This window comes from Neovison vison, chromosome 2 (genome assembly GCF_020171115.1).
Source record: "Neovison vison isolate M4711 chromosome 2, ASM_NN_V1, whole genome shotgun sequence".
In the NCBI taxonomy this organism is placed as follows: domain Eukaryota; kingdom Metazoa; phylum Chordata; class Mammalia; order Carnivora; family Mustelidae; genus Neogale; species Neogale vison.
The window spans coordinates 236,444,991-236,457,306 of NC_058092.1; positions in this window are offsets into that span (position 1 = coordinate 236,444,991).

Genomic DNA, 12,316 nt, shown 5'->3' on the forward strand with positions numbered 1-12,316 from the left:
CACTGCTAAATTGGCCCCTGGCCAGTACCAGTGGCCATACATCCTTTTCACCTGCCCTGGGAGGCTGTTCTCCCACTTCCCAGACCTCCTACCTGCTGCCCCAGTATTCAGTATGCTGCACCCCAGTTACCAGTGCCCTCCCACCGGAAGCACTGTGCTCCAGCCAAACCACTGCCTCCACATCCCTCACCGCTTTTCCCCACCCCACCAAGGCAGGGAAAGAGTTAACTGAATCATGACTGGCTACTGGGGCTCTGTCCTATATGACACATATGTTTATATAGACTTGCCTGCCATAAGAACTGACTTTCGTCCAAGGACTTTTGAGTTGGGGGGCCTTCTGGGCATCCTTCAAATTAGAAGATAAAGAAGACAAAGTAAAAGTTTGCGTGGCCCAGAAGCCTAGGGTGCCACCTCTGGACTGAAATGTGTTCCTCCCAAAATTTGGGTACTAGTGTCCAGCACCTGAGAATATGACTGTATTTGGAGACAACTTTAAAAAGGCAATTATGATAAAATGAGGTGTGATTCGGGTGAGTTCTAATCCAATGTGACTAATGCCCTTGTAAAAGGAGGAGATTAGGACACAGGAACATACAGAGGAAAGACCTTGACAGGACCAAGGGAGAAGGTGGCCATCTGTAGCCAAGGAAAGAAACCAACCCTGTCTATATACCTTGATCTCAGACTTCTGGCCTCCAGAACTGTAAGAAAATTAATTTCTATTATTCAAGCCGTCCGGTCTATGGTGCTTTGTTAAGGCCGCTTTGGCAAACCAATGTACCATCCAACTCCTGTGTGACCTTGAGTGACTCAATGTCTCTGAGGCTCAGAGAGGTTACGAGTGCAAGATTTAGATCCTTCTGGCTCTCCTGTCATATGCCTCTGAGAGTAAACCCTTTCATAATAGGAATCCCAGGAGAATAAGCTGGTCACTGTTGTTACAGTAAAGGAACCAAGAGATCACAGTGTCTTGACCAGCTACGTGCTATGTCATCACTAAGATGAGCAGCTCAGTGACTCTGAGGCAGCGTGGAAAAATGTAGTGACCATGACATCAAAATGAGTTTTTATTAACTTATTTCTTATTCTAGTTCTAAAACCCTGATATTATCACAATCAGTATCTCTCCATTCTCTTGTTTGTTTCCAGCTAGTGATCATTTAAGTGCTTATTACACACGTTTTTAGCAACTAGTTTTCACAGTACAGACATGATAGCGCAGAAATGTCATATGGGGGTGCCATTTTGCAGCGTGGGGTGATCGGGTATTTCGGGTGCCAGTTAGCGTTTATTCTAATCCCCTTGTTCTCTAAAGGAAATAGATACTAAACAGGAACCATCTGGTAAAGCATTCTGTACCTCTTAATTACAATGTTTTGAGTGGCACCTAAATAAATTTCATTTACAAGCACATGACTGCTTGTCAAAACTCTGTTGATAATTTTATTATTGTAATATATTTTCTTCTTTAATTATTTAGTTCCAGTAAAGTCAGGAATATTAATTTTTATGGAAATTACCTGTGCAAACAAACCTAAGCCTCAAACCCATTTTTATTTATGGATATATATTTAGAAATGTGTTTTGATATGTCTGCCCCAAACCCATCACAATGGAATCCTATGGGCCATTCAAAACTTCTCATCTTGACTTTTTAAATAAAAAATGGAATGCATTTGAGCACTTCCTAACGATTTGGGAGTTTGCCAGACACTCTGCGGACGTAGGACCTCCATCCTCTGCCCCGTGGTTTACCAGCGACCTCAGGAATTGGCTTTCCCATTCCATCTGGGCCCCACAGACATGTTGCCTCAGTGGCCTTGAGGTTTTCCGGAACTTCGCTGAGGGTTGGGATAAGTAGGTCAGCACAGACTCGTCCAACATTTAGCACTGGAATGATTTTATCATGGCAGGAAAGGAACATTGAACGTGGGCTTGTGGTGGACGGTACCTTTCTGTCGAGTGGTTTTTGTGGTCTTGGTCTTTGTCAGCTCTCCAGCTCTGCCCACTCCTGTTTGCTCACTTCCTTTCACCATACACGGATGTGAGCACTGCGGTTGGAGCCTGGCCCCCAGGGAGTATTTATAGATGCCCCCAAATTAATACCGCTGCCCTCCTGCTGGGACGAACTGGACCGCCCCCAACAGCAGCTGCCTCTCCCACACCTGCTGCGTCTAAGTCCCAGAGAATGTAGGGTGAGTCCTGATTCTGCCGCTCTCCAGAGAGGTTTCCTACCCCCTTGGCGGTAGCTTTTTGCTACAGAAGCCTAATGGAGTGGGGCTCATATATATGCAAAGTAGAGCATGTCTTTAGGGCCCCACCAGCAACCAGAGCTGTGGAACACGTGCGCTTGCGTGTGTGCGCGCGCGCACACACACACACACACACACACACACACAGACTCAGGGACAAGGTACATGTCCTTATACAGTTCTTGCCCCGGGCAGACACACACAACGAAATGCTAGTGCCTGAGGTTGCCCTCACCTCTCTGCCCTTCACCCCTCTGTGACTCTGGGTCCCTCCTGCACCTGGAGGCCGATGGAGGAAGAAAGGAAATGGTGGGGGTGGGGGATGAGCCAAGAGACAATGGGACAGCAGAAGGGGACAAAGGAAACTGCTGCCTGCACTGCAGGTCAGGCTGCGCACGTCCGTCACCTGGCGATGTGCGACCTGTGCCCAGCTCCTGGGGCCTCTGGAGCAAAGCTATCCGCCACCCCCTTTGACTGCTGCCTGCTTTCCAATACGGGCAGCTTCACGGAGGCCGCCCCCGGTGTGCTTCCTTGGGGCTGCTAGGGGAACACGGAGAGAGCTTGGCCTGGATAGTGCCCGGATACCCGGGGCTCTGGAAGCCTCGGGACCCCCCCGAAGACCCACCCGAGTGGCCCCTTGCTGCCCGCGGTGCCGGCAGGCGGGGTACACGGGGCCTCCAGCCTGGGGCGCTGAGGACCACCGGAGCCGAAGCCTCCGTGGGTGAGACTCACTCAGGGTCTTAGAGATCAGAGGCAAGTTTCTCCTTAAAGATAAATCCACACTGTGTTTTGCACCTTTGGACACTTATTAACTTAGGTCATTTAAAAGGAGACGGATTAAAAATGGCAAACAGGAGTCATTTGTGTCGTGTGAAGCCTGCTCTTTCGGCTTTCCACAGTCCTGGGGATGGGGCACCCCTTTGCCTCGGCCCCCTGTCCTCCTGCCGGAGCCTGGCTCGGCCAGGGCCGTGGGCTTCCTCATGACGCACCTCATAAAGGAGAAAAGCCATTGTTCTCATAATTAGCCAAAGCAGGAACCTACATTCCTGGGAAATTTTGGTTTCCTCATTGTCCACGGAGACTTTCGCCAGCTGCCGTTGAAGTAAGCGCCGTTCGAGAATGCTTCGGCCTTCAGTGAGACCTGTCTGAGCAAACCCCGGTCCCATTAAGTGGTGCTTTCAAGTCGCGGATGAAGGTGGCTCTGTCCTTGGAGGCCAGCCCTGTCGCCATAAAGGCCCAAGGGGCCGACTTGCCTTTGAGGAACACAGAACTCCAACGGCAGTCCTCACTGGGTTTGAGCAAGTTCTGCCTTCCAGGGAACGGGCGACGCTGCTCGGGAACCGTGGCACGGTGACTGCTGGGGCAGCCTCAGCGGCTGGCTACTTTCTGGAGACGGGGAGTGATGGCATTTCCGAGGACTCTCGGGGACCCTGAAAGCCTGCACATCTACCCTGTCCACGACTGCATTGCTGGGGGCTCCCGTGGCCATTCTTCGCCACATGTCCCCAGGCTCTGGAGATGCAGCCTCTCCCCTCGGCAGACGCCCAGCCCTGAGCGACAGGCTTTTCCCTCCGGCCTCTCTTTAGCATTCCTGGCATCTTTTTTAGCAACCATTGCCTGAGTTTGGGAAGGTTCCAGCTCCGGCAGGTCTCCCCCTACTCCCCAACTTGGAGGTGTGTCTGATAGCCATTTGGAGGCTCTGGGGAAGCTAGCTATTGGCCCAGAAAGGAGAGCTGTTCTTGGCACTTTTCGGGTCGTACCCAGGATCTAGCAGGGGAAGCGGGTTGTGGCCAATTACCAAGAGTCGTTCTCTGGGAAATCCAATATTCAAATGCCGTTATGAAACCCGTTCGAAGCGTGTGTCATTACCTGAAAAATAAAACAGGGACAAGGAGTGAGCGCCAGGGAGCAAGACCGCAGGTGGGTAGGGGGCAAGGAAGGACCCAGACCTGGCCCGGGAAGGAGCGGCCCCACAGCCAGAGGCCGGTGGCCTTGGCACCCAGGACCATGGCTCTGGGCTCCCGGGGCAGCGAAGGCTGGGACCAGAGCAGCGCCGCCACCCCTGGACTGCTGCCCACGCCCCGGCAGACCACAAGGAGACTTTGGGCGCAGGAGTCCCCGTGGGCTCCCAAGAGAGGAACTGTGGCCGGAGACTTTCACTTGGAGCTGGAAGCGGGCCGCCGCCACGACGTCCTGCAGGAAGCGACCCCTTCCAACAAACCAGTTTTTGGGTTCCGGAAAGAATAGAATTAACACATCAGGTCAGGCTCCATCCTGCCGGGGTGTGTTTACGACATTATCACCTCCCAGACAGCGCGGGGCGGTCCGGGAGGCTGGGATCGGGGACTTCTGGGCCAAACCAGCCCCGGGGCGGCGGCGGCACCGTGTACCTGCTGGTGGCTATGCGTGCCGCCGGAAACGAGGACGGGTTTATCGCTGTTGAAACCTTCGGGGACAGGAGCGGCTGGGGAGCCGGATTTAAAGAAGACTCCCTCTGCAGATGGGAGAGGCCTCGTTTCGTTTTCTCCGCGTGTGTGTTTTCTCTAAAGCCGTACATGCACCGCAAGGAAATCTCGCTAGCGGAGCCCCCCCTGACGCCTCGGGACCCCAAAGCCGCTCGGATGCCACCACCTCTTACAGGTGGCAGAGAGCGGCGGCGAGCCCCGCGGTCTCAAGTCACAGCGATCATCTTCAACTCCCAAATTGTCCTGGAAGGAGAATGGCGTCGGATTTGTCTTAGGCTGTTTGGCCAAACCGGGGCACAGATGGGATAATGACTTTTACAAACAGCATTTTGATGAGAGGAGGGGAGAAGGAATCATATGTAAAATGCACAAAGGCTGCATAAACACACTGATGCCTGCAGCTGGAACAAACTAAAAAGATGTTTAATAATTTAGAACCAAGCAGGCAGGGCGTGTGCAGCTGTTGTGTGCAAGGGACCATGAAAGTCTTCCATTTGACAGCTGGCCCCATCTTTCCCCAGTTGCTACGTGGAGAAGAGAATGCAGATCTGGGATTAGCCAATCCCCGTTACCCTTGCCCATCTGCCACCAAGACCCCCAGCTCTGCCTCCCCTCGCAGAGAGGCGCGCAGAGAGGAGGCCAGCCTCGGCAAGCATATGCAGGCGTCGCTATTAGCCGTCAGGGCCGCGCTCCGGGCTCTGTTGACACTCCGCCAGTGCGGGGCTGCTGTCGTTTCGCTGGAGGGCACATTTTGCATTTCACACATTTGCAGAAATACAAAATGCTGTTGGATGCAAACAATTCAGGGCCTAATTGGCTGAATTACTTCAATGTTACCTTGTGTCCCCCACCTGATTAACATAGCTCAGCTGGGAGGGCTGGCGAAGGAGGCGGAGAGAGGGATTTGGAGGGCAGGTGAAGCTGTGTTTGCCCAGGAAAGCGAGATCCTTAGCGAAGTCCCAGCTGAGCGCGGCCTGTGCCAAGCAGATAGCGGAGCGCGGGGAGGGGCTGGGCCGGCCGCATTCTTCCACAGGAAGCCGGGACCGGGGGGCTCTGCAGAGGAACAAAAATATTTCGGGGCACAGAGGGGGCAGGCTGCCAGGGAGGAGTGAGGGGGCAGGGTCCCTTTTGTGAGCAGTCCGGGGTTGTGCCACCTTGCTGTCCCCAGGTGGGCCCGGCAGGAGGCAGCCAGCCGCGCCTGCCAGGGCCGATGCCAGGAGCGTGTTGCCGGCTCAAAGACAAGCCCCACAAAGCCGCCCGCCTGGCTTTGCGGCCCGCTCCCTCTCCCCGCCCGTCTCCCCCTGCCCCTGCAGTGTGGATCCCCACCCGTCTCTCCCTGCCCCTGCAGTGTGGAATAGGCTCACTTCAAGGTTTTTCTTCTTCTAAAGTATTTTTCTTTTTTTTCTAAATTTGTTCGGCTTATTTAAAAATTGAAAACCTTGCTAATCCCCATCCCACGTTGATATCCGAGTGACAAAAACCACTGAGGAGCTAATGATCGTTATTAGAAAATATTCTGCAATTGTAGCCTGTTATTATTAATGAGGCAGAATTAGCAATTTTTTTTCTTTTTTGGTATTTAAAAGAACTTGGGGAGCTTGGGAAGGTTGTAAAAATAATGAAACCAAAATAGATTTTTTTTTCTTCCCAAAACAAACATTCTACAGTGAATAATAGCATTTACATTCTTTTCAATAAATTCTCTTCTATGGTGGAATTTCCCATCCAAACGCTGGCGGAGAAATAACGACGTTGATCGAACGGCCCACGGAGTGCTCCTTGTCGGGAGAGAGGCTCTCACAGAGCCACGTGAACCCATTTCCAGTTTATTGTCAAGTCCTCTTTTCTCTTAATGTGAACCTTTCAGAGCATACGGTACCTGCGTTCTGGTCCGCTGTCGCCCTGGGACGCGGCCCACTGAGATTTTCCTGGCAGCGATCTTGCCTTGGAGGCTCCGTGGGCTGTGGGCCGCGGGCCGCCTGCCCCGCATGCACTCACCAGGCTCCCGCCTGGACCGCCTTGGAGGAGCTGCTGGGAGTCTAGTGCGCCGCCCGCCAGAAGTCTAGACAAACCTCGTGAATTTGCCCCGGGCACCTGCCGAAGACCAGTAAGGACTCACGCTCTGAACGCCTTTCCCGGTTTTTATGGGAGAATTCTTTCTTCACAGCTTAAGGTTTCACGTCTCCCGGAGGTGAACGGCCCGGTGCAGAACAGAGCCGGAGCCTCCCAGACAAGCCCGCGCTGTCGGCCGGGGAGGGCGACCCTGTGAGGACAAGTCCTCCGCGGCTCCGTGGCAGGCCCGGTTCAAGTCCATCTCCGAGTGTGCGTCCGTGGCGAAGGCCCAGGCCAGCTGCCTCTGAGCCTCCACCGGGCAGAGTCCGCTGGGCCACAGAGGGCTGTGCACTTGGAACGCGGGGATGGGAGATGGGGGTACATCCTGCCTCAGATCTGGTGCCCAACGTGCCTGGAACGACAAAGAAGCCCCCGCGGAGGGGCGAATGCAGTTGGAAACGCCACAAACAGGAGTCTGGGAGGGGACCGCAGATCTGCCCGAATGAGCAAGGAGCAGCCATCTGGAACGTGGCACCAGGGCCGCCTCCTTTCCCAGTCTCTGAGGTGGTTCTGAACCGGATTTCGTGCCCCGGCCGATCCCGGCTCACCTCACCTCTTGGCCCCATCCCTAGAACCAAGTCTCACTGTCTCTGCCTAAAATTCACGTTTTTGGTGCAACCTGAGAATGGGGTGACAGAGGCCACCAGGCAGCTCTGGGGTCTCGGGCACCTCTCTTCTGGGGAGAGTGTGATGGGCTGTATGTTTCTCCTCAGGTCAGGACTGCTCTGGTCCTCTCTGTTGCCAGATCTCAGGACGCGTCCATGCTTAGTATCATCCAGGCACGTTTTCAACTTTGGGGGGAGATTCTGCTTTCTGGATGAAAACAGTCTGCTGCCGCTGAGCAGATCCTCTGGGCTGGCCCTCAATTTGCGTGCTGAGGGCCCTTAGGGGCCGGACAGTTAATGCCAGAGGCTAGATCTCTGGGATCCTTTGATGCTTCTGGAGGCCTCTTTTCTGGAGTGCCCCCCATTCTGACTGCTGATGGGACCACGAGCGTATCCCCGCATTGTCCATTGACCCTCCCGGGATTTGCTATTAAGTTCCAGAAGCAATGAATGTTCCGCTGAGACAAGGTCAGGGGTGTCTGCCGTTAGAAGCGCGGTCTGCGCTGAACTCACCGTCCACGGACTGTCTGCTCCTACCTTTCCTCCCAAGATAAACAGCGGCTCACGCAAGGAGCTCTGTGAAGGGCAGCTGCAGCTGGCCCCCGGCCAGGGTGGGGAGGGTCATTTCTCCTTCCGGGGACTCCTCCACACCCCCAAACCAGAGGAGCCCCGCTCTGGGGAGAACCCGGCCTGGCCCTGCCTTCATTCTATCAACGCGTCAGGAACTCCCGAGTTCCGAAGAGAGAGTCTCAAGAACAGGAGGAGGAGAAGGGCACGGAGGCCCGCGGCTGTTTGTCGGACAGGGAGAGGTTGAACTCGGAGCGTGGGAGCTCCGCGTGCAGCCCAGTCTGACCGCTTCACAGGCAGGTGCTCATTCGTTCTGTGATTCATTCATTCATTCATTCCAGGACTATTTATTTAGCATCTAATGTGTGCCAGAGAGATGGATACACATGTTTAAATACAATGGAAATTATGGCACACACAGTGGTTCTTGGCGGCTTTTCCATTAACATATGTCATGTTTAGGTGCAAACATGGCTCATTTCTCCAAATCCGTCACTTAGGGGTATGGATAAAGGCATGTTTGAAATATGGAGTGCTCTAGCATTTAGGATCACTGCAATGCTTGTAGTTTTCTTTAAAAAGAGTCCCAAATATTTACTTCTATTTTTTTTTTTTTTTTAAGATGTATTTATTTTAGAGAGAGAGCCAACATGCACAAGCACAGGCAGGGAGATGGCGGGGGGGAGGGAGAGGGAGAAAAGCAGAAGCCCCGCTGAGCACGGAGCCAGACGAAAGGCTTAATCTCAAGACTTCAAGATCATGACCTGAGTAGAAACCAAGAGTCAGATGCTTAACTTACAGAGCTATGCAGGCGCCCCAGATAGTTTCCTTCTAACAGTGCCTTTTCCCTTCTGAATGCTTTAAACCTTAGGATCTGGCTTCTAAATGTGTTTCTCTCTTGGGTGCCAGGAGGTTCTTGAGAAGGGTGAGTTGTGGGCTTACCCTCCTTTCTCAACGGTCCCATAGAGGTTCATGAGCGCCTCGCAAGAACATGGGATCCCCCAGTGCGTGGGTTGGGTCCATCCCGCGGCCCCAGAAGTTGGCCGTGTCCTCCCCAGGGCCCGTCACTTCCACAGGGAGGCGTTCAGGTGGCTGCTTTGGGAGGGAGTTAGGGTATCGATGCCAACATCGGTGCTGGTGTGAGGCGGGGTGCCTCCTTGCTTGCACTCACCGTGCTGTTCTGTCCCCTTCCTCAGCCAGGCAAGGGTCCTGGTGCTCCCAACGCCCGTGTCTGCGCTGCGTGATTCTGGGAGGGGTGGCTTACACACGTTAGCTTGGAACAGCTAGAGACACGGCCACTCCCAAGGTGGACGGTCAATCCAAGCGCCTGGCCTGTGGGGCAGGGGTCCCAACAGCACGGGCGCCCTGACTCCGCTTCCCCAGCCCCCCATTCAGGGCCTGCTTCCCCCTTCTCCCCGCCTCCCGGGCATCCGGGTCAAACTTATCTTCGCCTTGTGATTATCGCCGCGGCATCTAGACGGTGAGCCAGGCTGGCGCAGGAGTGGTCTTGACCCTCGGGGAGCTCTCTCTGAGGATGTCGCTGGGATTGCCATCTGTCTCTCTAACAGGGCAGGGAGTAGGGGCTGGGAGGGGCTCCCCTGCCTCAGAAGCGATGCCCCGCGGGGCTGCTGCTCACCTTCCATGAAGCTGCGGGGCCGGCCCCGCTGCCTGCCCATGCCCGGCTGCGGTCCCTCCCTGACCCCACCTGCCTCTCTCTGCAAGAGGAGCCCCTCCTGGTCAGAGGGAGCTGGGGCCACCCCGAGCAGAGAGAAGGACAAGTGCAGCAAGGTGGGGGTGCCCTGGCCTCCGACCGCCCAGGAAGACAAGCTCCTGCTTTCTGGGCCCTCCAGCACCCCTGGGATCCGGGATCCTGTCCACCTGCTAAGGGAAACAGGTATTTTAGGCCAGGGTGCACAGAGACAGAGGAGAAAAGAGACATTTTCTGAGGAAGTAGAAATGAGATGGGGAATTAATGAGGTGGAGACACAGGAAGGCGGTTCCGGATGGCCGGAGAGGCGTCTGTGCCGCCGAGGTGAGAGGCGGTGGGGCCAGCAGCGGCAGGGACGGAGGCAGGACGGGGCTCGGCTGGGGCAGGGGGAGCGGCCTCCAGTCCCTCGGGACAAGGGGCTGGAGGTCAGGAAGCCCGGACATCGCTGGGAGGCTGTGTGGGGCCTGGTTTACTGTGTTTCAACCTAGAGGTAAAACCCTCCAACCAGGGGGTGCAGACACCCCACAGACACCACAGGCACCATGGCGAGGTGCCTGGCATCCCTGGAGCCGCGTTCTGGAAGCTGCAGGGAACGGCTGCGAGTCTCATAAAAGCCCGACATTGACCCTGCCTTCCTGCACCCATAGTCGCAGCTGAGCATTGAGAAATACCGCTGCGTATATTAGAGCCGATTTAGGAAGCCCCTGGATCTTATGATAAAGGGGACCGTGTTGCTGTGGGGTTGGGTGACTGTCTCGGTCGGGGTTCATGGGAGAGATATTAAGATGCAAGCCGTCGCTGCAGGTTTCCGTGTGCAGGTGATGGTGGGGTCCCTCTGAGGCCACCTGCAGCGGGTGGCGGGAGGGGGTGGGGAGGGGCGGGATGGGGGGGCATGGGCAGTGCGTGGGGGTGGACCCGGTGCGGGGGCACACAGCCTTGGCTTCTGACGTACCCTTGCCGTTTCTGGCTTAGCCAGAGCTGGATCTATGTCCACACACTCCCTTCTGCGGAGATGTTTCCAGAATTGGGAGGTGGGCAGATACCCAAGTTGGCTTGAGACAGACTTGCCCTGCCGATTCTTTGTTTCACCATGGCCTGGCTCGCAGATCAAGAGGCGCGTGGACACACCCGTGAAGCAGGCCAGCTTCTGTCAGACCTGCATCCCTCCCTCCTATTCACTTGTTTATTGATGCTAATCACTTCGCCGACAAGAGGACCTCCCCACCCCCACCCCATCACTGTGAAGCTACAGAAAATGCTGTAAGAGAAGCCAGTGAAGGAGAGAAGCGACTCATGGCTAGTTACCCAAGTGAGCTGAGTGCTGAATTTCTTTTCCTTCACCATAGAAAATTTTTAAAATAAGGAATGAAAGAGAAGAGACACAGCTTTCCATTTTCAGGAGTCTCTTCCTCCCGGGCCGTTGTGTCCGTACACGAAGCAACATGAGTGCACATCTGTGCGCACGTTTGTTCTGTATGTAGATGCATGTTACAGGCGTGTGCGCAAAGATACAGGAGGGGGAGGCAAGCAAGCGGGGCTGGGGAGTAGTGAAAAAATTCCCAAATGCTTTGTGCGTGTCATATATAACGGTTACATTTTTTCCCAGGCTTTGCTGGGGCAAAAATGCAGGAGAGAAAATGAAATCCAGATTTGTAATTCCTAACAGGAGAAATGCGATCCTTTTCAGTGTTTAAGTAATATTTCCTGTAAAACCTATGCGGCCATCTGCAAAGCTGTTTCCAGACACACTCCGAAGCCGAGGGCAGCGGGAGGAGACGGCGAGCCAGCAGCCCACCTCGGGAAGGCGGCGGGCGAGGCTTTGGGAAGCTTGCACTAGGGCTTGGCTGAGTGTTTCAAGTCCTGCACAGTTCATGATCGGCGTCACTTGTTTCCCTTTTACCGACCGGGAGGGTGGCTGGGAGAGCCTGCGTGCAAACCGCGCTGGGACAGAAGGGCAGGCCCATTATCTCCTTGATCCGGAGCTCGACGTGGTTTGAAGAAGCTGGGGTGGCATTTCGTCTTTCAGAGGCTCCGAACTGAGACTGTCCAGGGAGACAGAGCCAAGGGGAAGCTAGTTGGCTACACAACACAGATGCTGAAACTTTCTGGCTATTTAAGCCCATTATAAAATTCTATTTTATTGTTGATCTCCAGGGTCACTTTATGAATTCGTGTTAGTAAAATGTTACGGCCCTGGTATAATAATCACTTTGTGAAAGGTCCTATTTTTCCAAAATCTCATCGTGTCTGAATAGTCAGGAAATAGGCATCTCTCCTCTAGGAATTTCTGTTTAGTTTTGATTATTTTTAGAGTATGAATCTCTGTGCCCTCCATCCAATGCCAGTCTTCAAACCAGCACTGATGAGTTCCTTTCCAAGAGATTTACGTTTTTAGGGTAGTACAAGATGCCTTTAAAGTGGACTCTATATAGTCTGTGGATCTTATCAATGCATCAATAACTTTGTTGTTTTTGTTCGGTTTTGTTGGTTGGTTTTGTTTTCTCGAGGTCTTATGTCCGGTTTTGCCGGACCTGATGGGGTACCAATCAGCAGCTGGCTGTGATTTCTTCTTCTTTTTAGAAGATTTTATTTATTTATTTGACT